This window comes from Falco biarmicus, chromosome 9 (genome assembly GCF_023638135.1).
Source record: "Falco biarmicus isolate bFalBia1 chromosome 9, bFalBia1.pri, whole genome shotgun sequence".
Classification (NCBI taxonomy): Eukaryota; Metazoa; Chordata; class Aves; order Falconiformes; family Falconidae; genus Falco; species Falco biarmicus.
Window position 1 is genome coordinate 20,889,208 of NC_079296.1, and position 25,369 is coordinate 20,914,576.

The following is a 25,369-nucleotide window of genomic DNA, read 5'->3' on the forward strand; positions in this document are numbered from 1 at the left end:
TTTGTGTCATGTTTTACATTGATAGCATGATGTAAAAGTCACTTTATGTAAAAATGCTTGCACATTTAATGAACTCTGATTGTGTAATTTAATTCAGTTTAGCCACAACAAATTCTTTAGGGTAAAGGGTAAAGTAGAGCACACAGTGAGATAACACCCTTACTTGATGCATATCTAAACCCTCTAATTTATAATCAACAACAAAGACAGTTTATGGAACTACCTCTGTATCTCCTGAAGGCATGCACTGAATAAAAAATTAGAAGAAAAAATTATTAAGGCATCAAGATTCATAGAATCATAGAATAGTTTGGGTTGGAAGGAAGCTTTAAAGGTTATCTAGTCCAACCCCTGCTGCAATGCGCAGGGACATGTTCAACCAGATCCAGTTGCTCAGAGCCTCGTCCAGCCTGACCTTGAATGTGTCCCAAGATGGGGCATCTACCACCTCTCTAGGCAACCTGTGCCAGTGTCTTGCCACCCTCATTGTAAAAAATTTCCTCCTTACATCTAGTCTAAATCTGCTGTCTTTTAGTTTAAAACCATTGCACCTCATTCTATCACAACAGGCCCTGCTGAAAAGTTTGTCCCCATCTTTCTTACAGGCCCCCTTTAAGTACTGAAAGGCTGCAACAGCATCTCCCTAGAGCCTTCTCTTCTCCAGGCTGAACAGGCTGAACCCCAACGCTCTCAGCCTTTCCTCACAGGAGAGTTGTTCCACCCCTCTGATCATTTCTGTGTCCCTCCTGGACCCACTCCAACAGGTCCAGGTCTTTTCTGTGCTGAGGACCCGAGCTGAACACTACTGCAGGTGGGGTCTCACTAGAGCAGAGTAGAGGGGCAGAATCATCTTCCCTCTACCTGCTGGCCATGCTTCTTTTAATGCAGCCCATAATACGGTTGGCCTTCTGGGCTTCGAGTGCACATTGTCAACTCATGTCCAGCTTTTCATCCACCAGTATCCCCAAGTCCTTCTTGGCAGGACTGCTCTCAATCCCTTCATGCCCCAGCCTGTATTGACATTGGAGGTTGCCCCAAGCCACGTGAAGGACGCCGCACTTGGCCTTGCTGAACCTCATGAAGTTCACGCAGGCTCACTTCTCAAGTTTGCCCAGGTCCCTCTGGATGGCATCCCTTTCCTCCAGCATATCAACAACACTACTCATCTTGGTGTCATCTGCAATCTTCCTGAGGGTGCACTTGATCCCAGTGTCTATGTTTTTGATGAAGATATTGAACAGTACTGCTCCGAATACAGGCCCCTGAGGGACACCACTTGTCACTGATCTCCACCTGGACACTGAGCCGTTGACCACTACCCTCTGCATGTGACCATCCATCCAGTTCCTCATCCAGCAAACATTCCATCCATCAAATCCATCTCTCTCCAATTTAGAGAGAAGGATGTTGTGGGGGCCTGTGTCAAAGGCCTTACAGAAGACCAGATAGTTGATATCCATAGCTCTTCCCTTGTCCACTGATGCCACTCATCATAGAAAGCCACTAGGTTGGTCAGGCAGGACTTGTCCTCAGTGAGGCCATACTGGCTGTCTTGAACCATATCCCTGTCCGTGTGCCTCAGCACAGCTTCTAGGAGGATCTGTTCCATGATCTTCCCAGGCACAGAGAGGAGGCTGACAGCTTGGTAGCTCCCAGGGTCCTCCTTTCTACCCTTTTTACAAATGAGTGAAATGTTTCCCTTTTTCCAGTCACCAGGGACTTCACTTGACTGCCATGAGTTTTCAAGTATTGTGGAGAGTGGCTTGGCAACTACCTCAGCCAGTTCCCTCAGGATTCTGAGGTGCATCTCATCAGGTGCCATATACTTACGTATTCAGAGCTCTTAGTCATGGTACATACTTCATATGTGAGCCTGTGAGAACCTGGTGCAAAACCTGATTAAAATTCTGACTTTTTGTTGGGTTCTTCCTGATAAGGATGCACACATAGGGGTGGGTGATGCTGAAGTTCTGCAGCAGTAAATGCTGGCCAATGTTCAGCTGATCTTTCCAAACCTGACTCTTAGAAATGAATTTGTCATTTTGGCCCTTGAGTCCTAAGTTCCCACAGGTACATTAGCTGTTTTGATGCAAAAGCAATATAGACAAGATATTAACAGGCTTATTTGGGGGCTTTTCCTTAGCTGCCAGGATTACCAATATTTCTTGGTTGTATGAAGTCTATATCATTTACGTGATAACAAGATTTTACATAATCCATGTAAAAAGTTTTGAGTTCTTGAGTCCAGTAGTCAGTACTGACTTAGGATAACATAGGTTCAATATTATATTTTTTGCCACATAAGTATATATACCACAGACAATATGAAGGGTTGAATAACATGCAGAGTATTAAGAACACTGGTTCTATACAATGGAAAAATAAGAAAGATGGCTTTGGGATTTGTCTCACTCGGGGAACTTTCTTATTTGATTTTTTTTCTTTTTTCTTTTTTTTTTTGTTTGATGGTTAAGTCTCTTTGTATATGTGGGATATTTTTTGGGGAAAAAAACTTCAGTAAAGCTTTTTTATTAATATTTGCTGTGAGTAATTTGGAGCTCAATTCTCCTTTGAAAGACATAAATGGGATATTTTTCTCAAAAGAGATTAGCGGCAGCTGCCCTTGAAGCTCGCTGAAATCAGTGAAAGGCCATGTATTGATGTGAATATGCTGTCCATTACTGACTAATTGCAGGTTCTAGTAAGAGTCTTATATTGAAACTAAGAGAGCTGTCTTGCTTTCATGTAATTCATGTCACAGACACTATTTATTGTGACCTTATTAAAATTCTGATTAAATCATGTAATGCTGTAGATTTTTGTTCCTTTCTAGTATGACTGCTATAGGTCTGATTTCCCTAAGAAAGGAGCCAGTTATGTAGAGTTATGGTAGAATATGTGGTAAAAACTTGTAGAAAAATCCTAGTTTCCATCTTTCTTCACCATCCCAATAACAATTCAGTGAATAATTCAGGACAGTTCTGGCCATCCTTGCCATTTTCCTTGCATACAGAAGTGGTTCACTGAAGCCTACTTCTGTAAGAATTTGTCTTTTGTTCAAAAAAATACGCTTTTTTCATTGTCTGATTTCAAAAGGAAACATGCTGCATTGCACCAAGATGGGTATATTCTGACTGATGAGTTATCTGCATCAGTCAAAGACATAATTCTGACTTCTACCTGCTTTTTCATCCATGCTAAGTCATTCTCCCCTGATTTTCATGAAAAAAAATTATTTCCATACAACTCACGGGATTTTACTTATTTTGAAAACTATTATCCTCTTTTTGTATGTGGCAAACTGGTTCAAAAATGATGAGGGACAAACAATGATATTATGAACCCCACTTTCCCAAGAATCCATGCTAAGAATACAAATGGTGTATTTATTCTTTTTGGGGAGTTGAGGTAGAGAGAACGGCAGGGTCTGTAGACTGGTACCAGCAAATTGTTGGAAAGTCAAAGCACAAAACTTGCAGTGATGTGTTACACATATATAGCATATTACAAAGATGGTATGTTTTCTGATGTTAGGTGTCCGAGTCTTGGTTCAAAAGCTGAAAAGCAAAGGGAGAAATTCTCACCCATGTTGCTCTGCAGATCATGAGTGGGGGCAGTGTATTGGCTGTAAAAGTTCAGTAATGATTAATGTTTTAACTTTTCAAACTTACAGGTCAGCTGAACATTATGATTCTTTTAAGAATTTTCTGTTTGTTTGAACCCAGTTTACTTAATGGAAGGAAAACTGAATTATTTTCTATATATTCACACAGTGGCTATGTGACAGTGAGATGTGCTGCACGGAGAATACAGTCCAATATTTAGGATACTTTTCTTTGAAGATCCAGGTTCTGGTCTTTGTTCTGGCATAGATTTTCTTTGTGACCCTGGACAACATACATAGCTCCTCAAAGGCACTTAGGTATCTGAAAATACCAATAGGGGATTTGAAAACACCTATTGTTTGGTAAAATATATTAATCTGTTTGGGCATCTCTTAAAAAATCCCGAGGTGCCTGTTTGCATCTCTTAAAGCCCAAATGCCTTTAAAAAATGTTGACCTTAGTGGATCTTTTGACACTAACTTGAGTTAGAAGCCTAGGCTGTCTGTACTAGGCTACTAGTACATAGGAGAGTGTAGGAGGTAGAATCCTGCTTCCCAGCTGACTGATTCAGAAGCCTCAGGTAGATGCCTGAAATAAAACAATGTCAATCAGTGCTCCTTAATGGACTTCTAAAGTAGTCAGGAAATGGCTCAGTCAATCAAACAGCCTAACAGCTTGCTGCTGCTCAAAAGGATCATCTCTTTTCCCTCTAATGGTTCTTCCTCACCCCTTCCTGGCTGTGCAGTTCTGCACTCGCCTTCTGTCACCTCCAGTGTTTATCTGAGTCTTTGGTTTCTTTCTCTATCCTCCTGTATGCTTACCTGGCAGAAAACTAACCCAGTGCAAGAAAGTGGGCACTTCTTTGCTAATTAATGAGCTAAAGCAGTTCCTTGAGGATCAAACCAGTGGTGATGGTGTTGCAAAGAGGGAAGCAGGAGCAGGTCGAATGAGAGAATAGGGAGCATGTAGGAGAGTAGGTGAGCACGCCTTGCAGAAGCAGCAATGAACTCTCGGACTGTCTTGTCCATCTTCTCTGACTCAACATCACTTAGATAAGCACCTGAGATCTTAATCTGTAAGATAGTAATAATGGTGTCTCACTTCTCTGTACCTCCCCTTCCCACTCTCTTCAGCTTCCTTCTACATTCCCTAGATATTGGCAGGATCTGAGACAGACGGATCTGAGGCAGCAACTACAGCAGCAGATTCAACTGCACACATGCAGACTGCCTGACTGATACTAGTGGCTGATGAAGATGTGCCCTCCAGAGCTGGTAACTGTTGAGTTCCCACTGCAGCTTTTCCTCCTCATTTTAATTTCTCTTCTTAAATCCTAATTGCTACAAAACTTGTAGGGATGTAGAACTCTTTCTGAGTTATACCTTTTAATCCACTTGAAGTGAAATTCTCCATATCCAGATCTGAAAATTTGGATGGACAGACAGGAAAATAAAACTCTATCAGCCTCAATTCCTCTGGAAACCCAGATAAAAAGCTCTTTTTAATAAATCAGTGCTGTATCTGATCCATTTTAGGATTCTCTTACCAACATGTCTGTTGAATTTCTCTGCCTTAGAAACTGTGTTCTATAGAAACCCAAGTTACAAATACCTTTCCCTTCCTACTTCCTAGCAGTATAAAGAAAGGAAGTTCTTCATTAAAAAGCTAATTTCTGCATGTTCCTGAACCTTCTTTTTAAAGCCATCTATTAAAGTTTCACACAGGAGAACCCTTGATAGTGGTAGTCAGAAACTCACTGAAGGAAGTGCATAGGAAATGACTCAATTAAAAATACAAAATGCTGCCATGCTACATTGACTGAGGCTCTTTTGGACAAGAAGGAAAATTTGAGTTGTTTGCAAGTGGAAACTTCTACTAATTTCAGAAAAGACTGGGAAAGGAACTGTTTTACAAGTGGATGTCAGATCACCAGCTAAGGGTAATGCCACAGGAGTCTGGAAGGAGAAAACCACCTTGTGATTTGTTTCATTCCTGCTGCAGGATACAGAAACATTTGCAGTGGGCAAGAAAACAGAATGACATAAGGAGTATGATTGAGCTGAAGTGTGGGGGACACTGGGGTTTGCCACATGGCAAATATTGCTGGATATGACTCAAAAGTCATTGCTGCATGTGAGCACAAACACAAATTCAGACAAACAGATGTGCCAATTCATATTTTGTGTATGTATCACCCAATGAGAAGGCATGTGTGTGCTGTCCATTCTGCTGCTGCATGCTTTCTTCTTACGTGCACGCCCTGCCTGCTCAGTTGGCATGGTGGGGAAGGTGAGCCGCACAACCATGCTGCCGGTTGGTCTGGTAGCGCAGAATGCTGGCTAGGCTGCACTTTGAAACAGCACTGGGAACACGTGATACATCAGTTACTAGCACCCATCTCTGCTCTGTGGACACGGTGTGATACAGTCTCTGCCACGTCTCGTTTACAAAGATTTTGGTAATTGGTTGTTTTGATGGGAAAATTGTGTAGGCTTCTTGCTAGTATGAAGATGTATAGTGTATGGCAGAGCAAGGCGGAGGAGTGTGATTCAGCCTTTCCTGTCGTTTAGTTATCGTGCTGGCTCCCCACTGAACATCACAGATTGGGCTTTCTGTTTCTTAGTTCATAGTTGCCCATTCTGAAATTGATGAGCCTGCTCTGATGTTTTCATTTCATTATTCTGCTGTGGTCTTCTAACCTGTTATTCTTGACAAACTAGATCATTGTTTGGCTTGACTCTTGCCAGTATCCAATAAACCGGTGGCATAGGGGTTTGCTTTTTCATGTGGCTTGGGAGTGTTTGGCTTGCTTAGGCTGGAGGCTCAGCTGCCCCGCGAAGGGGGGGCCACTGGACCTTCAGCTTCTTCTTCAGGACTCTCAACTCTCTCTTGAGGACCCTCAGCTCGTTCTTCAGGGCTTTGCAGTGGGCTGCTTGCTGCTTTCATTAAGGTGCCAGGAGAAAGCCAAGTACTCTTGCCTGTATGTCAGCAACCAGGGCTGTTTGGCAGACAACATTGCTGTCATTTTCCTGTCTATTTACTACTTACACGCAGATGTGCAGGTGCACAGTTGCTGTTCGGTGGGTGAATTTCAAGTTGCGCCACAGACTTCAGCCGTGAACGAGCCGAACCGCGGCCGAACGGCGCTGCCGGCGGCTCTAGCAGCGGACCCGTCCCCCCGGCGCTTCTCCCAGCGCTGCGTTGGCAGCCGCGCCGAGGCCCCGCACGCCCAGCGTGTGGCACATCCCCGCCGGCGGCGCCGCGCCCCGCCAGTACCGCCCGCAGCCACGGCCGCCGGCAGCCGCGGCCCCTCCGCCGCCCCCCCCGCCCCCGCACAGGCGCACACTCGCGCACACGCACCGCAGGGCGGCCCCCGGCGCCGCCCCGCACCGCGCCGGGCAGGCAGCGAGGGAGCGCGGCGGCGGCGCGGACCCGCCCGGCCCGGCTCGGCCCAGCGCCGCCGCCCCCCGCATCGGCCGCCGCGGGCCGTGCGCTGCCGCAGCTCCGCGGCCCCTCGCCCGCCCGAGCCATGTCTGCCAGAGGTGGGTCCGGGGCTGCGCCGCGGCCCCTCAGCGACCGGGGCGCGGGCGGAGGAGCCGCGCTTGACCTTGCGCGCCTGGCCGCGCTGCGGCGCCCCGCCGGCTGCGCTGGGGCGGAGGGTGCGCGGGCGGTGTGGGAGCAGGGGGAGGCGAGGGGATGCCCAGCGCCCGGTCCCGTTTCGCAGCCGGGCGGTGGAAGGGGCTCCGGAGCGGGCTGCAGCAGCGCTCGGCGCCGCAGCCATCCCCGGGGCCGGGCGCCCCGCCGCACCTGCCGGGCGAGGCGCGGTCACCCCGCGTCGCCTCGCCGGGGGTGGCTGTGGCAGCGCGGGGGGCGCCGCGGTTCGGTGCGTTTGACACGGTACGGGCGTGTGTGCGCGCAGAGAAAGGAATATGGTGGCCGGGGGACTCTGGGGTCCGGACTCGGGGGTTGTCCGTGCGCAGGCGGTGTTAGCTGGTCCGCACCGGTGTGTCCACTGGGCGCTGGCGAGGCAGGCTGGCGTGGCCTGGCGTTCGAAAAGCAGGTGCTCCGGGTGGTGGGGGGGTGGTACCGCCAGGCCGTACCTCTGGTGGGCATTTGCATCTGGCTTGAAATTAACATTTAGAAGTTTTACTTGAGCTGCACATTTGTTTCGGTCATAGCCTGAACTTGGATAGCCTTTGTCCTTCGCGTGCATTTCTGCATAGACTCTGACTGTGGGTTTGGTGATTCTGGGCTGGGGACGAGCTGACCAGGCTCACTGACTGCAGATCCTGGCTTGTTCCAGTCTCCTGCTTCCAGTATGAGAAACTGATGCAGGTGTGGCCCAAAGGCTGGTGCTTCAGGGTTGGTTTTTTTTTTTTTTTTTTTATTACAGTTAGTACCAGTTCAAGGTCTGGAGGCACAAAGTTAAGCATTTTCTGTACATTGTCATAACAAAGCAGAAATATTTGTAAGCATCTCCTGAAGAGAGAAGATTATCTGCAGGATAATGACAAGTAAAAACACTCCCCAGTTATCTGCAAATTGAAAAAATACTTTGTCAAAATTATGTATTACAAATTAACAAACCCCAGAATGTAGGGATACATCTTATTTTTTCGTCCCTTTATTTCTTTGTACCTTCATGTCTTAAATACTGCTCAGCATGGATCAGCTCTTTCATTTGCTTGGATTCCTGTTGACATCCGAGTGAACTCCATGTACATGGAAGGCATCATGTGACCACTGAAAGGTTGTCAGCATTTTGTGGTTAGGACCGTATTTCTAAAGCACCGCACCCATTTTAGATATAAATAATAAATGGTGTTAGAGCAGTGTATTTCTTCGTGGTGCAGTAGAATTCTTGCTTTAGGAAGAAATGGACTGTATCGGTCTCCAAAGAATCCATTTCTGGAAGAACACTTAACTATATTAGCATCAGTACTGTGCTAAGGCTGCATTAGTACTTGTGGGGAAAACCCAGCAAAGCTTCGGAACATGGATTAGATTTGCTGTCTTCAAAGGGGTGTCTGGATTTGAGGAAGTGACAGAAAAACTTTGCAATTTCAGCTCTGCTGATGACTCCCCAAAAGTGGACCGTACAGAACAGGGAGCCATTTCCAACGGCCATATTCCTTTTTCCTCCCCCCACCATCCCTCTTTCCTATTCATCTGCACAACACATGATGTTTGATGCCTGCTTGATTCTGCTGGAGAGCTGCCTGGAGAAGAAGGGTGAATTCTTTCTCAGCCTCTCCCATGCCGTCTATTTTTTTCAGAGTAATTAACTGGGGGTGTGTGGTGGTGTCCATAGGACTTTAAAGAAGTAATGAATAAGATTCATAAAATAAAGATTAAGTTGTTAATTTCTATCAATATCTGCTTTTCAATCTGAACAAATGAAATTAGTTGGAAAACAAGTGTGTCTGTGCAAGTAGTTATTCAGTAGCAACCAAAGGCTGTTTGTGTGTAAAGCAGTATAGACCATTGTTATTATTAAGCATTTTAAACACTACTGCTGTTAAAATCTTACATATGAACTTATTTCTACACTTACATGGTATGATGGGTCTTAATGAGGTTACTCATGAGAATGTAGGTCAAGAAGTGAGTCTTTAATGAATTAGGGCTTTGTTTAAATGTTGGATAGGGACCCTTTGCTTCATGAAGGTACATTGCCTCATACATATGCAGTCTCATTAAAACCACTGTATCATTAGGAACTGCATGCTCAGCGAATATTGGTTGTTAATATTTTATGTTTTGTTAGCTGTCCAGAAGGTGATCATTGTTATTCTGAAGGCATCAGACACTTGGAGCTGTCTCCTTGTTGATTATATACACCTAACGTAACAAGAATAGCAAGAGTTAAACATTCACCTGTGCCATTTTTATTGCTAAATTGCAGAAGATATGCAAGGGGTAGTAAAGGACATCTCAAAATTAGCATATTCAATCTGTGCAGCTCTCTATTCATCTCTTTTGCTCCAGGAGGCAGCATGGTCTAGTGAGCTGACTGCAACAGATGACAGAAGAAACTCCTGAAATCCAGCAGTACCTCTGTACTTTTGGACAATTCCTTTTAACCCTTCTGCTCTAGTTCCCTGTTGTTATTTAACCAAAACTATCCATACAGTCACTGACATTATGATGGATTAAGTCATAACATAAAGCATAACTAATAATACAACTTCTTGTAATTTTGCCTTAAATAGAACTCTGGATGAAGAGTTTTATGTTTCCCTACTTTTACAATGGAAATAATGGTAGCTAACTTTTTCAGAGGGGTTGCTGTGAAGACTAGTGGCTCACTTGTGCTTTAGGATGAATTTGCTGAAATTTTCCTTTGTTTTCTTCCACCTTTCACAGACTAGGTTGTTGGAGTCCTTCACACCTGTCCCTCACCTCTCACTGTTATGAAAATATAAGGTCTTTAATATTCTTGTGCTGCTTTCCTCACAGTACAGCGCTCTAGCAGATGTTTTGACCAAATGCCAGATGAAGCAGCACAGACAAGCGTTCCCAGAAGCTTGAACAAATAATCATTTTGGAAATCTGGTGATTGAACAGGGAGACGAAATGAACTTTGAAAATCCCTTTTCACTTCCCTGTCAAGTTGGAGGCACTCTCGCAACATGCTCTGCAGCCTGTTGGGATCGGTGGAGAGCTGCCATTGACAGGCTTTTCAGTTTTGCAGTTGGCAAAAGGCTTCATATTCTACTTTGTGCTGTTGTTAAGTAGTTGCTGTTAGGACTCATACATGACTGAAGTTGGGTGTTGGAGCAAGCCCTATAGATTGTTGCTTACCTAAGGGCTTGTTTGCAAAGAGCTGTAAATTCTCTGGATGAAAGACATTTTTCTAAAGCCAAGTATAACTGTGACCTACTTGTGCATGTTATCTTAAACTGCTTAAAAACTGTCAAAAGTACTTGTTATCATGAAGTTGTAAGTTAATGGAAAAATGGCTGTTTTTAACTATTATAAACTTTGGTTTAGCTAGAGCAAACAGGCATAAAGCATAATGTTTGGTATGGTCAAATACAAAGATTTTTGCTAATATTTTTTTTCCTAAATGTTGAAAGAATTAGCATGAGCTGTATTTAGTCCAGTAGGCAACTACTTCAGGAAAATGAAGGCAGGTAAAATAGGAGGTTTATAAAATAGTGGTGTCTTTTCAGCCTCTTTTGTGCCATAAAAAATTTAATGAATTTTGACAGAAGCCAGTGTTAAAGAAATACTGTTGGTGTCTCATATTAACAGGTTGTACTGTGCCACTCTGATGCTGCAGATAGTGGGTATTGATAATTGCATTTTTTAGCCTACTCAGTAGTCGGGTTGTTAAGCTTAAGATTTTATTTTATACCACAATCCTTGTCTTTTCCTATTTGATTTTCTAACAAATGCAGATCAAACATTTCAGACAAATAAATCATCGTAACAGTGCTGTGAGGGAGGTTTTGTGTGCCATTTTACAGGTGAGGCAGGAACTGAAATGATTTTTTTCTCCTCTCCAAGTCTCAGAGCCAGGTCAGAACAGGAGATTTTCTGCCTTCTGGGCCTCTTCTCAGGCTCCTTGTTTGTTCTTACGCAAGTTGAAAATAGATTTCTGACAGAAAATGATAAACTTCCCCTCATTATGTTTTACTCTGGTAACAGTTCTTTCTTCATCCACACTACACACATCACTTGATTGATCTGTCTCACAGATGTTAACTTTTGTGTGAAGAAACCAACAATTTTCCAATGAGAAATTTACATACTAAATCTTGAGTTCCTCTATATTCCACCAATAACCTTTATTTTTCTTTTCCAAATCCTTTATTCCTCCTTGGGTAGCTATGGACATGGCTGCTGTTGCTGGCAGCAATGACTTTGATTGAGGTCTATGCTGACTGGTTTAAAAACGAGCTGCTGTGAGCTTCTGGTCAACATTTTATTATGGCCTGTGATTTTCACAGTGATATTGCTCATATCTGAAGGAGCTGGCCACTTAAAGGATGGCCATATTGTCTGCCATGTCCTTTCTGAAACCAACTGCTGGTTTTTTTTCTACTTGCTGTCAAGAGGTATTTCTTTCAGGTGTGTAATAGCATCCCTAATTTGTGGTGTGAGTAGTACATGGCTGTAGTGAAATGCTCTCAGGCTGAGCAACCTGGAGAGCGGGGCAGTGTGAGCTGGCTGGACATTTCCTTAATTTTAGAAGTGGACAAATTTAGCATGTTCGCAGTAGTTAATTATTGCAGCTTCAAAAGCTTGCAGTCCTAGCAATTTCCACCATTTTCCGTGGTATAATGCTTCATAGCCCGAAGGAGCACGTTCTTGGCAGGGTTCGGTGCTCTGCAGCATAACCCGAGACAGAGCTGTGTGTGCAGTCATGCCGACACAGCTGTTTCCCACTTTGAATACCTATGCAGTGCAGAATTTGGACTGGCTCTGAAGGTTTTTCTCTCCCCAGCTTTTGTCCTGGATTTCTGCTGTACTGATTTCATACTGTTATTTAATCCTATCTGTACTTTCTATTTCTTCCAAATACGTGTAATGACTTATGGTTTTTTTTCTAGTTACTCGGTTTAGGGTTTGAACCTCAATTTAATGGCTTAAGTAGCTCAGGATCAGCACCTGGATTGTCACTGCAAGCTGTCCTTGTCTGTACATGAGAACCAGTACCAGCAGATGAATCTTTAGGCCTGTTAGAGCTTTTGTTTTGGTGGGGAAGAGTATTTTACTGAGGTATCTGACTTAAATAGTAGTATCTCTTTTAAGCTGCTCCTTTTTTAAGTTTTGCTTCTTTGGCCCATCTTTTTTTTCCCTCAACAAAGCTTAGTCTGTGCTGTTTAACTTTTATGGATTAGTGAAAATTAGTCCTGAATGCATGGAAAAAATTGCATAGACTAAAAACAACAAGAGGAAACTGGGACAATGAGGTAGAATCTATTTTAGATGCATGGCTTTGAAAGGAATTGCACAGAAGGAAAATAAGCATCAGCTTATGGATGGAAAAGCCAGCAAAATTGCTTTTAGTGAAGAACACCAGAACTTTGTGTTTTGCAGCCTCTGAAAACAGTTTTTTGGAGTTTGGGTTTTTTTCCTTTTTCTTTTAATAGGTTTGAATTTAGTGTTTGGATTATTTTTCATCTAACCTGTTAGTAACAGAAGATGAAAACCACACAAGGCTAGTTCATGTGGCTGGTATAATATTTCTTAGTTTGGCAGGGTAAAGGCAGAAATGTGCAGTAGAAAGAAGACTCTGGTCTCTGAGACCAGCAAGTAGTCCCTAATTTTTCTATCGCTTACTGTTTAGGCTACAATATAATTAGATGTTTCTCTTTTTTAAAATCCAAAGAAAACTCCTAGACATCATATGGTAATAGCAGAGAAAAAGTGAAGAGAGACACTTTTTTTTTTTTTAAATGCTTAGCCCTTATTGTGGGATGTTTACAGAAAGAACTTCATTATTAGAAGTTCAAATCCAAATAAGAGTCCCAGTCCTGTAAACATTATTGTGTATTACATTTGGTATTTTTACCAGTCCCTTCCATTCTGTGGGGAAATCCTTAATTTGTAAAAAAAGCTGGACCAGACAGGCTTCAGCAAGGCACACCTGTGATGGAGTGGTCTTGTGTTTCCCTTTTCCTGTTTGTAAGCCAGAATTAGCACTTTAGTAAGTCAGTTTGTTCCATGTAAACCATGAAATATAGCCACATCCATAATGCAATGCCTGCTGTTTACATGCACTCATTTGAGTTGAGCTCAGTGTGGTGCTGGTTGGTTGTGCAGAGCTTTAGCGAGTACCTGTCTGTTGCAGCACTCTCAAAACTAGCCAGCTGCAACAAGGTCTTTTACCATCATATACCAGGTTAACTTCCGTAAGTAGCTCCCGCACCTTGCCCTGGCACAGCCACCAGTCCCCCACGAGGTCTCAAAGGTCCATCTACTGTTTGTGCTGTTTCTTCATACTCTTCAGGCTAGTCCCTTTGCTGCCTTCTCCTTGCCCCTCCTCATCCAGGGCACACTCTCCTCCTTTTGCTTCTTCCAGGTCTCTCTTCATTGGATGCCCCTTTTCCATACCCCTTAGAGCTATTTAACTGCTTCTTAACAGAACCAGCCACAGCTGCACCTTATCCACATCAGCCAGCCTGCCGCCCCTGAAGCCAGCCCACAGCTGTGTATTATCAATGCTAATTAACCCAGCTTCATTCCTCCAAGCCTGAGTACCTGCCCTTTTTGTTGTGTGGGTCTTGCAGCCTGTATTGACTTCTGTGCTGTTGCGAGGAGTTTGTTGTGGCCAGTCTTACGTAGCCTTGGAGTTACTTGTCCATGGTTGGAAAAGCCTGCGTGAACTTCACATTTGTTGAAAACTATTAATCTGTTCATCTGAGCTCTACGTTTTGAAGTGGAAGGAGGATCTGTATCATCAGCATAAGAAAGACTGATGTGTAAAAAAGTACGATGAACCAGAGTGCTTTGTGGCACCAGTATGCCCTCTGCCGCCAGAGATGAGGTGCTGGGGTTCTGCTGTGCTGGTAGGGTCATGGTGGGAGAGACTTGTTCTGTGCAGCTGTGACCGAGGGGCACTCTGGATGGAAGCATGGAATAGGAAGGATCCAGAAGACAGTGTTCTCAAAGGTGAGGCAAAAGGTACTTCTTTCCCCTTGTGATATGTGCATTTTCAGCTTAAAGGGTGGTGCAAGAAAATTAGTCCAAGCCAGCAAATTGGAGAGGCTCTGATTCCCTGAAGCCTTTAGACCTGTGCTTAGCTCCGCAGCATGCTGAAAGGTGCAGTACAGTGTTCACTGGTGAAGCCAACAATGTCCTCTTCTATTTCATGCTCATAGACTTTTTTTTTTTCTTGGTAACTTACTGGCATAGCACTTAGCAGTGATTCTTTTGGAGACAGGTCAGAGCAGCGTGTGGTCTTATTACAGTGGACTTTACAAGGGTGGCATGATAAGAAGTTCTGGTTTACTGCTTGCTTACTAATAAAGATATTTTATTCTGTTTCTGGAATGGCAAAAGAGGTCATGTACTGGCTTAAAGATGCATACATTTTCATCCAAACTGCAAAGCTCAAACAGTTTCTGTAACATTTTTTTTTTCAGTACTTATCATTCCTTTTGCTGTACCTGGAACCTCAACTTCATAATTTCTAATGTGTTCTCATTTTAACTACTGCTTCCTCTAGTGTAAGTCTTGTATGAGTAAGGACTGTGGGATTTCATTCAATGAAAGGATTCTGCTTTAATTACTGTTATTATAGAGCTGATTTTGTTTCCATCGCATCAGGCTCGTATGAGGCATCTTTGATCAACAAAGTCAGCAAAACGGCTGTTCAAATTACAGTTTCCTTTTAACTAGTGATGAAAGCTTTCAGTTTATTTTTGGCATTAGTAAGTCTGGGAGACAACCAGGTTAGATAAGAGCTGAAAGCTCGTTAATGATAAAGGAACATAGCTAAGGGAGTGTGGTAACAGCTCTGAAAAAGATGTTCCTGCTCTAACTCTGTGACCCTATGTACAGAAAACGCAAACAGTTTCTGCCAAAGTCCTGGCTTTCTCTGGTGTCCTTGGTTGCCACTTCTGTTACTCAACATCTGTGGAAGAGCTGACTTCAATAAAGACTGTGTAAGGTAAATGAATTTCATAGAATTAGTGTGTAAAATAAGATATGGATTTAGCACTTGCTGTCTCACTGAAGATAATAGTAAATACCTTGTTCAGTGGATATAGTTGAGCCTATGGTCAATAGAAAACATGGAAATCACTGGTTTTCTCAGAATGAAAACTGAAAGGAGGAAAAACTTTTTTTCTTGAATGAAAGCACACCTGAGTGAAGTACAGATCTTAGCACCTTTATAATTGGAGGTGGTTGCAAAGGGAATTGTGCTGATTGTTATCCATGAAGTGATATTTTATGCCTATTAATGAAAGCCAACATAACACAAGTATACTCTGTGCTGAGGACTTTCTTTATTCCAGTCAGAAGGGTGCGTACATGCATGAACAGGCTGTGCCGAGGTGTGTGTGAATGTCTCCGTTCCAGAAAAGGAAATCTGGAGAGGTCTTGCATGGTTTATAACGAGTAGAGCTGTAAGACCTATTACCTTTCACTGGAATTGTGCCCAGTTTTATTTTTTTAATCTTAGCTTCACTTGTTTTCATGGCTATCCTCTGCATATGAATGTAGGTACACAAGACAGGATTTGAATGTTTCTATGGCCTTCTGCTACTGTTGTAATTTTCTCTTTTATTGTCCTAGTAAGCCAATAAAACAATTAAATGATAATCAGACAATCCACTAAAAACCTGTGGCATATGAAAATAAGAACAAAATTTACTGCAAGAGACAATATTGCTATATAATAATGTAGTTATCCAAAACTGTTTATTCTGCTTCATGAGCTGGAGGTAATCCCAAAATTATCCAGTCCAGACTTTGATCTAAGGAAGAATAATAAAACTTTGATCATTGTTGAATTGGCACTGCTATAAAAAGCCGATGTCATATTTCTCTCTTAGTAACACTAGCTAAATCCAAAATAACAGATAAAAGAATTTGATGATTGCAGCTTAGGGATGATTTCTGACTTGACCTGAAGTAACCTCTGTCCAAAAATGTCTATAAATACTTTTTTCTATTTTCTGTTGCCAGATGTTTTGATATTTGAGATAAATGTTTTTTGTGTACTTAGCTGTGCAATGCACATTTGGAGTCCAGTGTTTCAGAGAAAGAGGCTCTGGTTAACTGGTTATGTTCATACATAATATGATTAATTCTCAGTAAAATTCTGATGCCATTATCTTGCTTTCTGTCTTTCTGAAAATGTAATTTACAATTTAAAGATTTTAAATGGCTAATGTCTATGACTGTGTTATATAGTTGCCGTGGTGATACCATGTTTCTTTCCACGCTTGCAACTATTTTCCTACACCTTTGACTAGGAAAGCACTGCTGGTGATGTTCTTCCCTAAGAGCTGCAGCTGGACAGCGGCAATTTTTTCGAGCTTTAATATTATGAAGCTTAAAGGAGAATTAAAAGAAAAAAACCAAAACAAAAAAAGAATCCAACCTTTTTTTCATCATAAATTGGGATTTTTGAAAATTCCGAAACTGTATGGGTCAACAGAGCTCACAGACTAGTAAAGCTTCTTTGGTACTTTTGAATTTCTATCCATAATACATTCACTAAAGAAAATGGCTGAAAACTTTGACTGAAATGGCTGTTGATTTTAGGATCTTTAATGCATTTTGTATTTCTAGATATAACATGACCTTAGTGCTTAGGTAATGCAGGAGGTTTTCAAATCTGTGTGGCAGGAATGTTGAGAGGCTCATGTAATGTTTGGTACAGAGTTTCAGGAGTGAGGTGCCATGAAAGAGCTACATCTTGTTCTTCCTTCTGCCAGGGTGACACGGCACTGTTCATTAGGCTTGTACTGTACCATCTGTGGTGGTGCAGAAGTTCAGCAGGGCAAGAGTCAACCTGTGCCTTCTTTTGCTTTGAGTTTTCCTGCTGTCTCGCTCCCTGCTTGATGCATATAATCTGCAGATCTAACGTTTTCTTTAATAGCACTGCTCTTGTGTTTTGGGCAGTAAAGCCTATTGAGTTACACATGTACAGAATCTAGGTTTGAGAGATTTTGTGACTTTTTGCAGTAGCAATTTTCCCCTCTTGTCCTCTGGTGACAGCATGTGTGGATGCTGGCAGTTCTCATTTTTCCTTCCTGCAAGGCACACAGGCCAAGCAGACCAGTGCTATAAGATGCACTTTATTCTATGTCCATTGTTGCCACTCCATATTTATCAAAAGCAAAAAAGCTGTGTGCCTGAAGGGGGATTAAGAATCCTACCATCTTGCTATTTATGATGCTCAGGAGTTATTTTTAGTAAAGGTTGTTGGCGCTGCTGCCCAAGGGAATGGCTGAGAGAGGGTAGGTCAGGAGGCAGCCAGCTGAAACCAAGTGCTATGGCTGGAATTGCAGGGAAGAGGTAACCCCAGCAAAGATCCCTTTGGTGGTTGTGTGCGTGTGCATGAATGTGTGTGTATACACATAAACAGATTCGGAGTCTATGTATAGAAAATAACTAAAGAAACTATAATCACTTGTGCTCACTGCATGTATTTGAATGAGGGGAGGAGATTAATTCTGGCTCTGTTCCACACAATTCCTCTTCTTGGAAGATTGTCAGTTACATGGAATGGTTTTTATAAGATAGTCAGTTTCCATAGCTGAACCATCCCTCCAAATGTACAGATCCAGGAAGTTCTGTACGTTGCTAATACAGATTATGACTCAGTTTTCTAAGGAAGCAAGGTCGAGATTGAGCCTTGTTCTGCCCTGGTTATATTTGCTTCCTACACTTCCCTCTGGAGACTGAGAAGTCACGAGAGCAGTGGGTGAAGGAGGCAGTGAGTAAGAGCTGCGGAGAGTAGAAGAGGAATAGAATAGAAGGGTACCTGAGAACCGTGAGCATTTAAAGCAGAGCGAGGAAAGAGAGTGTGCATGGAAATCCTTCTTCCAGCTGGTACAGAGGCAGAACTGATACAGACCAGAACTGGCCCTGAACCTAAAAAAGATTAAAAGATACGGGAGTAGAGAACATTTAGAGAGTTACAGGAAGGAGTTACAAGCATTCTGATTTAAAAAGCTTTTTGTTTTTATTTCTTTGTTTTATGGACACCCAAAGTGGACTAGCAGTCAGTCAAAGGGAGTATGTGCTGGTGCAACTGTCCTTACAATTGCTGCAAATACTTCTGTGGTTTTCTGAAGAGAGCAGAGGGAAGTACTGGTTTGTAATCGCCTGAGGAAAAACTCCTAGCTGCCTGAAACCTCTGAATGCTTCACAGACTGATCTAGGCTGGTGCTCTGCCAGATCCTATTTTTAAGCAATTAGGTTTCTCTCTCAACTTTATGAAGTTATGCTTCTCTAGCAATATCACAAAAGCATAAGGCCTGGAAAGGGAGGGGGGAGCACATGTGCAAGCAGATGACTTTTGAGGGGAAAAATATAAAACTAAGCTTGGTGCCATGTTTTCATGTTTGTGTAGCAAAGAGCTCATCCTCAGTGCGACTGAACAGCTCCAGCACTGGTGTGTTTCCATCCTGCTGAATTACACAGTCTGTGTTGCTCCTTAAAAGCAGAATCTGCAGTTTTCCTTGAATACATAGTTAATTCTTTTCTACTAATGCTGTCTTTGCACTGGGAGTTGATGTTTCAAACAGAAGTATTCAGAGATTTCCTGGAGCAATTAGGAAACCCCGTCAGCTGGGGCATGTAAAGAAACTAGAAAGCACAATGCCAACAGAAGTCCTGTGTTAACGCACTGGGAATGGATTAATTACGAGATCAGCTGCGATGTCCTTTTGATTTCTGACATGTCTAAAGAGCCCCACAGATGCAGCCAGAACTGATCAAAAGTTTTTTTTCAGGAATATAACAAAGTAGTTTTTCTATTTGCAAAATACGCTTCATGTAAATGAAATCAGGAAGACAGAAAGAATAACTGGAAGAGAAAATAAAACTGCTGCTGCCTAAACACTAGTAATACTATTAACAGTTCCAAACTTAACCGTTTTAGTCACAGTATATCTTCCTTCTTGCTAGCAGGAAAGCTTAGTTTACTCAGTGTGTTCTCATGTTCTGAATTCCAGCAATAAATATTATATCAAAAGTGTGGCCAATGGATCACAGAAGAGTTAGTAAAGCATGATGTTTTGATACCAATGTGGGAGTTTTCAAGTGTTGCTCCATTTAAAATGCTGTTAGTATACCTGCTCAGAATTTCTTTCAAGTGTGGACTTCTTAGTAAAGTGTTCCTTGCTGTTTCTTCCCCAGACTGTATTCCAGAAACAGTACTCATCATGGACTGAAATTGTTCTTGACTACTGTTAAGTTTTATTTTCTGCCCTACCCTCCTTAATTTCTGTAATGCAAAATAACTCAGTAGGTAATCTTTAATTCAGCTTTTCATTCTGTCCAACATTATTTACTGCTAATATTTACGGGTTCTGTAAGCATGCTACTCTTAATATTAATAGTGTGTCTTGGGAGTGCAAATGCTTAGCATCAAATTCATTTTCCACTAGGAACTGGATGTTAAAAGCCTTTCTAAAATGGTTATTTCCCTGTTTTATATGTCTTGAAAATGTCAGGCAATGCTGTTGGCTACACCTGAGCATAGTATTCTGCAGTGTCAGAAGGTAAGACAGATAAAACAATTTGATCTTTCCTGAGTGTTTCAAAAAACATTCAGCATGCCTTTTATTTTTCTGATCTATTTCTTGCATGATTGACTGTTTCGAAACTGCGGTGCCTGCTTTATAGGTAAAGTATATATTGACAAAAAATCGTTTGGTAGTGGAGCTCTTGGAACACAAGCTGTACTCACTTGGCTTGTGTAAATCTAGAATAACTGTGGAGGCCGGGAGAATAATTACAGATGTGTGGAATCCTCTAGTTAGAGAGATGAGTTGGTCAGATTTTTGGTCATTATGTGGAACAGAGGAAAACACTGAGCAGAGGAATGGTTGTAGAGGCAGTTCATCCTGTCCTGAGACGGAGAGGCACAGAGCTCTTTAAAGTCCCTTTCACTGTTAGAATTTTGTAACTTACAGGGTTCTGTGCTATGGGACATATGGGTTTATTCAGCTGTGTTCAGTCAGAAGCCCTATTTTGGAGTCTTTCTTTAAAATGAGGTTTTTTTGCATGTTCATTAGTATATGAGAGCAGCACTGAGAGCCTCAACAATGTATTGCTATTTAGAAATTTAGCTGATAATGAAGATAGTTATACTTTGGCATATATAAAAGAATGTTAATTGTATACAGTGGTTCGTAAGCTACATGAAGCTGAATAAGCATTTCTGCCCCCCTCCCATTTGAAAGTATGAAGGTAGGCATTGTGGTCGTTGGGGAATCATTTGTCCCAGCAGTTACAAGAGTACAGGTAAAATCTGTATTTCATCCACAATCTGCTTTATCTGATCTAGGACATGCTAGATTACATGCTATCCTAGAAGAAGGGTGTGAAAATTACTTTCAGCTGTTTCTAGAGTGTTATGATTGACGTCAGGTATATGTTAGTGCAGGGAAGAGATGTATAAAACTAGAAATTAATCCTACTGTTGCTGAGTTCCAGTTCTGTTTAGTAATCAAAATATTGCTGTCCCTTCCTCCTTCTGGGCTAAACCCTGCACTGAACTGAGTAGCTCTGTTGAATTCCCTTGCTGTCCTGGCAACCATGCTGGAAAACTGCTGGAAACTTGAGGAACTCTACAAATTGTAGATGCATGTGTGTCAATGGTTTTTTTTCAGTTATTCATGATGAGCTGCTGATGATCATGATTTCTGGGTTAGCTGAACAAACAGGCAAGTAGCATAGTTTTCTTTCTAGTCATGCCTTACCTTCTGTAAAGGAAGTGCAGTATCTGAACATAGTTATGATTTAGTTTTAATACCTCTTTGGAATAGCTTGTGTGCCAGTAGGGGCATGGAGGTCTTACCCCTAATCCAGAGTATTGTGGTTTTCTGTCTTGGAGGACATAAACACTGTCAGCAGGTTGAAGAGAGCTGAGACATTGTTCAGTAGCTAGGGGCAGAGATTTATTGTGTGTTTTTGTGACCTTTGCATCTTTTCATTACATTTTACAGGGTAAATACCTTGTAAAAGTGAGCTACAAAAGGGAAGACAGTGTGTTGAGTTATGTTTTCTGATGCTGAATTTATCCTCCCTCTTTGATTTCTCTATCTTTTCCTTTTTTTTTAAGCAGAGATTTGGCAATTGCTGTTTTTCAATTTATTTGACGCTTGGCCATCTGGAGCCGAGCAGAGCTTTAGTCACACACGTTAGCTGTGTGAAGTGGAACAATGTAGGATCTAGGGGCCAGATTCGACTCAAAAGCAAGCACAGTGGAATTAGCAAAGTTGTGTCAGGATTGGAGTGGGTCTTTCAGGTGGCCATTTGCTGTGCAGGTTACTGAGACATTTCACCTTGTTTTCCCAGCTCTGAGGGACCTTGGTGTGAAGATTCTTGGGATGCTTGGGGTAAATTTCTGGACAAGTAAATGGAAACCAGTCAAATAATTTCCAGCACTTCGTTTCTATCCAGGTTAAAACAAATAATAAGTACTTCTCTCTTGGTAATGCTCTGTAGATCACTTGGGACCTGCTAACGGCCCAGAGCTAGTGCTTACACAGCCTATACTTCTAGGCTGCGTCTAGGGTGCATCTTATTCCCTAGGTATCTCCCCAAGCCCTGCATTGCCGTAGCTTTGTGCCTCAGCTTTTCCAGAAGGGATGGCTCCAAAAGCAGAAGAGAGTGCATACAATGTTATTACGTGGCTGAATGATTTACTGCTGATTTGTGTGTTGGGTGTAACTGCGTACTGGTTGCAGGGGATGGTACTGGATTCAGTGGGCAAGTTCCCTTATGTAATAGTATCTTTTTTTTCCTTGAAAATAAGGCTGTCAACACCCTTCTAGGCAAAAGTGTATATTCCACAAACAGTATTAGTGGGGAGGTTTCCTCCTTCCATGATGGTGAAGTCCAGCTTCCTTCTGGGTCATATGAACAGTCCAGAACAGTTTTTTGTACCTCCCGTAACAAGGCAGCGATGGGCTTGTGTCTCCTGTCTGCTAACTTTAAAGAAGCTTGTATTCTTCTCCCTTTTAAGTTAGGAACCTGAACCCTTTGATTCCAATTCTGTGTCTCCATGTGAGGCAGAATATTCCTTTTGTGACACTTGCCCTCTACTTGTAAATTGTCACGGTTTCCTGAAGGCAGAGCCTAGTTAGGAGACTGGAAATGGTGCCATGTGCAGGAGCGTGACTGCATACCTGAACTTCAGCAACAGCAATGTAGGAATCAAAGCCTTCTGTTGCTCCTGTCTACTGATCAGGGGTGTGATTGTAACTTGCCACATGACATAACATCTTTAACTGAGATAGTTTGGGTAACAGTACAAGGGAAGTCACAGTGGCTTGAGTTTTAGGAAAGAACCTGTATGTTTTGGTGAATAGGCTGAGCTGAAATCCATTATCACTGTGAATTAATTATTGTTAGTTCCCAAGCTTCATATGAGTTTGAGTATGGCTACTGCTGCTGTGGTTATGCTTTTGATGTGGTTTTAGGCAAGCCCCTGAAATTAATTTGTGAATTCCTCTATCCTTTTTGGTTGCACTCTTGCAAGTTTCTACTCAGTATGCTGCCCAGACTCTCATCGAGGTTTTCTCCCATGTGTGGCATAGCTGGGCAGAATGAAAACCAGCAGGATTATAAGCTGTATATAGCTTCAGGTGTTACCTTTATTTTGTCAACATGTAGTCTAGCTAGCACCTAATGTCTTCCTTTCTTCTTGGCCTTTGGTTTCTCTGCTGAAGACAGCAGCTCACAAACAGCTGTGTTGGTCCATTTTACAAGGCTTTGAGGATTAATGATTTTAATGCACAATACAGTAGAGGAACTTTGTTGAATCAATGCTCCCTCATTTGGTAATCAAGCTCTTTAATAATTAAAATAATTGCCAGTAGTGGTATTCTGCCTTTCCTGATGTGCAGAAGAGTAGCTCTAGACTTGACACAAGTGCATCTATTACTGTGCAGATGAGCTGAAAGCTGAGCGTAACCGCTGCTGTAATGTAAGGTCAGGAGCTGCAGAACTTCCCTTTCAGCTGCTCTGAGAAATCTTCAGGCAGGTTGTAGAAGCTGTTCTGCTGCAGAGTCACCTCACCCGTGTTTACAAGATTTTCAGATTTGGTATAGAAGAAATGGTTAAGAAGTGCAAATTATGGGAGATGAAGAATCACATAGCCCATGTACAGAATCGCTCAGTGAGAAAACATGCTTACACTTGTGCTAGTTTTAGTGAATTTCATCATACAAAGTATCTGGTTATCAGGCATTTCCTGAGACTTACAGACTGGATGGTGGTAGATACCTTAAAAATCAGTCAGCTGTGGAAATAAAATAATTTGAGACAGCAGTCATGGAACACATTTTGAGTCTGACCTCTCACCATCATAGCCATCAGCTGTCATCTCTAGGTTGGGTCTTTGAGTGCAAAGTGTCATGCCAGTCCAGTGAACAAAACTGCCCGCTGAGGATGTGGGACAAATGAGGTGGCTCAAGGCCTTGTCTGGCAACATTTACTCTCATGGTCTAAACTCAGACTGGAGCTTGCAGGGTGAAGTGGCCTACATCACTAGATTTTGGGGATTTCATTTGAGAAGCATTTATTATTTAGTTCTGTCCACTTCTTAAGTGAGCCTGAATTTGTGGTTTGCTGAGCGTGTTCGTAATTGAGAATAGTTGGGTCTTCATAGCAAGTCATTGTTAGTGTGTTTAACAAGATTCCAAGCACTGCAACTGGGAAGTTTTGTGTCTGTGCTACCGCTGATGTCATTCAGAGCTGACTGTAGTTCTGCTATGCTCCACTTACAAGCACAGGCTAACTCAGGCTTCCCTCAGTGCTGCAGCTTCTCCCCTACTCTGTGATCCAACACACCAAGGGTCAATGGTTAGCGTGATCTATGATGGCAGGTGCAGGTCGTGATATAGGAGAGGATATATAAGATGAGGCTGTTATGTCCAGGGGGGTTAGAAAGCACAGATGATAGCATAACCTAGTAATGCTCTGTTGTTCCTTCTCTGTCATCTAGTCCAGTGTGCTAAGTATGTCTCCCATTACCTAATCCATAGTGGTGCCGTCTCACTTGTGCAAGAAGAACGTTAATGATATTTGGAATAGGCTTAAGTAGGATTTAAATGTCATGCAGATGTGGGCTAATCCTTTCCACAGGGTTTTAGCAAGCTTTTTATGCAAACACGTAGTTAGCCTTTTTGCTCAAATGTAGATAGGTACAAAAATCAATGGTTTTGAATTATAAATGCAAGTTCTTTTAAATCTACTTGGTAGCCTAGGGAGTGTCACAGTATCTCTAGCACGCTGTCCTGAAAAGATATAACAAACATTTACCACAGCATTTTATGATACAAATGCATTTCTAGTTGTCATGTGATTATAGGGAAAAAAGTTGTTTTTTTTATTTCTTTGAACAGTGTGAGTTAAAAGACAAAATCAAGCGTTCCAGCTTTACTGCTTTAAAAGAAAGTTTCAGTAGGAAAATCTCTGTAAATGTATTTTTGCTCTTACCCACCCAGTCTTAAATTGATATATCAGATGATCAACTTGGAGGAAAAAAAAGTACAGGATAACTTAGGACCAGAGGCTTGTATTGAGGCTACATTAGGGAGCAAAATAGAACAGGTTTAAAGCTGTGTTTGGATGACCTTCAAATCCCATCTGTGGATTTCTTTTTAGCTTCAAGTTTCAAATGTCAGCTGCTAGTAGATCATTGCACCAGAAACACTTAGGCAATAAAAGATCAAGGATGTCCTCTCTTTGCATTTGTTTTAGAGGGGAGAGAACTGTGTTGCCTCATTAGGAACTGCTGTCTGTGGGTAGACTGATGGCTCTCGGAGGAATTGGGAAATTCTGCACACTGGGTTGATGCATTAATCAAGGGTGAATAATGGGAATATCACCACTAGGTAAAACATAAACATTAAAAATACACTATCTTAACATATTAAAACATAATCCTTTGGTCTGGTGTTTGGGTTTTATGCCATGAGGCATGAATATCCACGGCTAAGGGCTGTAAAGATTTAGAGTGTGTGGAACATTAGAGAGTGGGGGAAGAAAGCCAAAACAATACTAGGGTATAGGTAAGTATATTTAGTCATCATTATGATCTCTTGCCTCCTTGAACT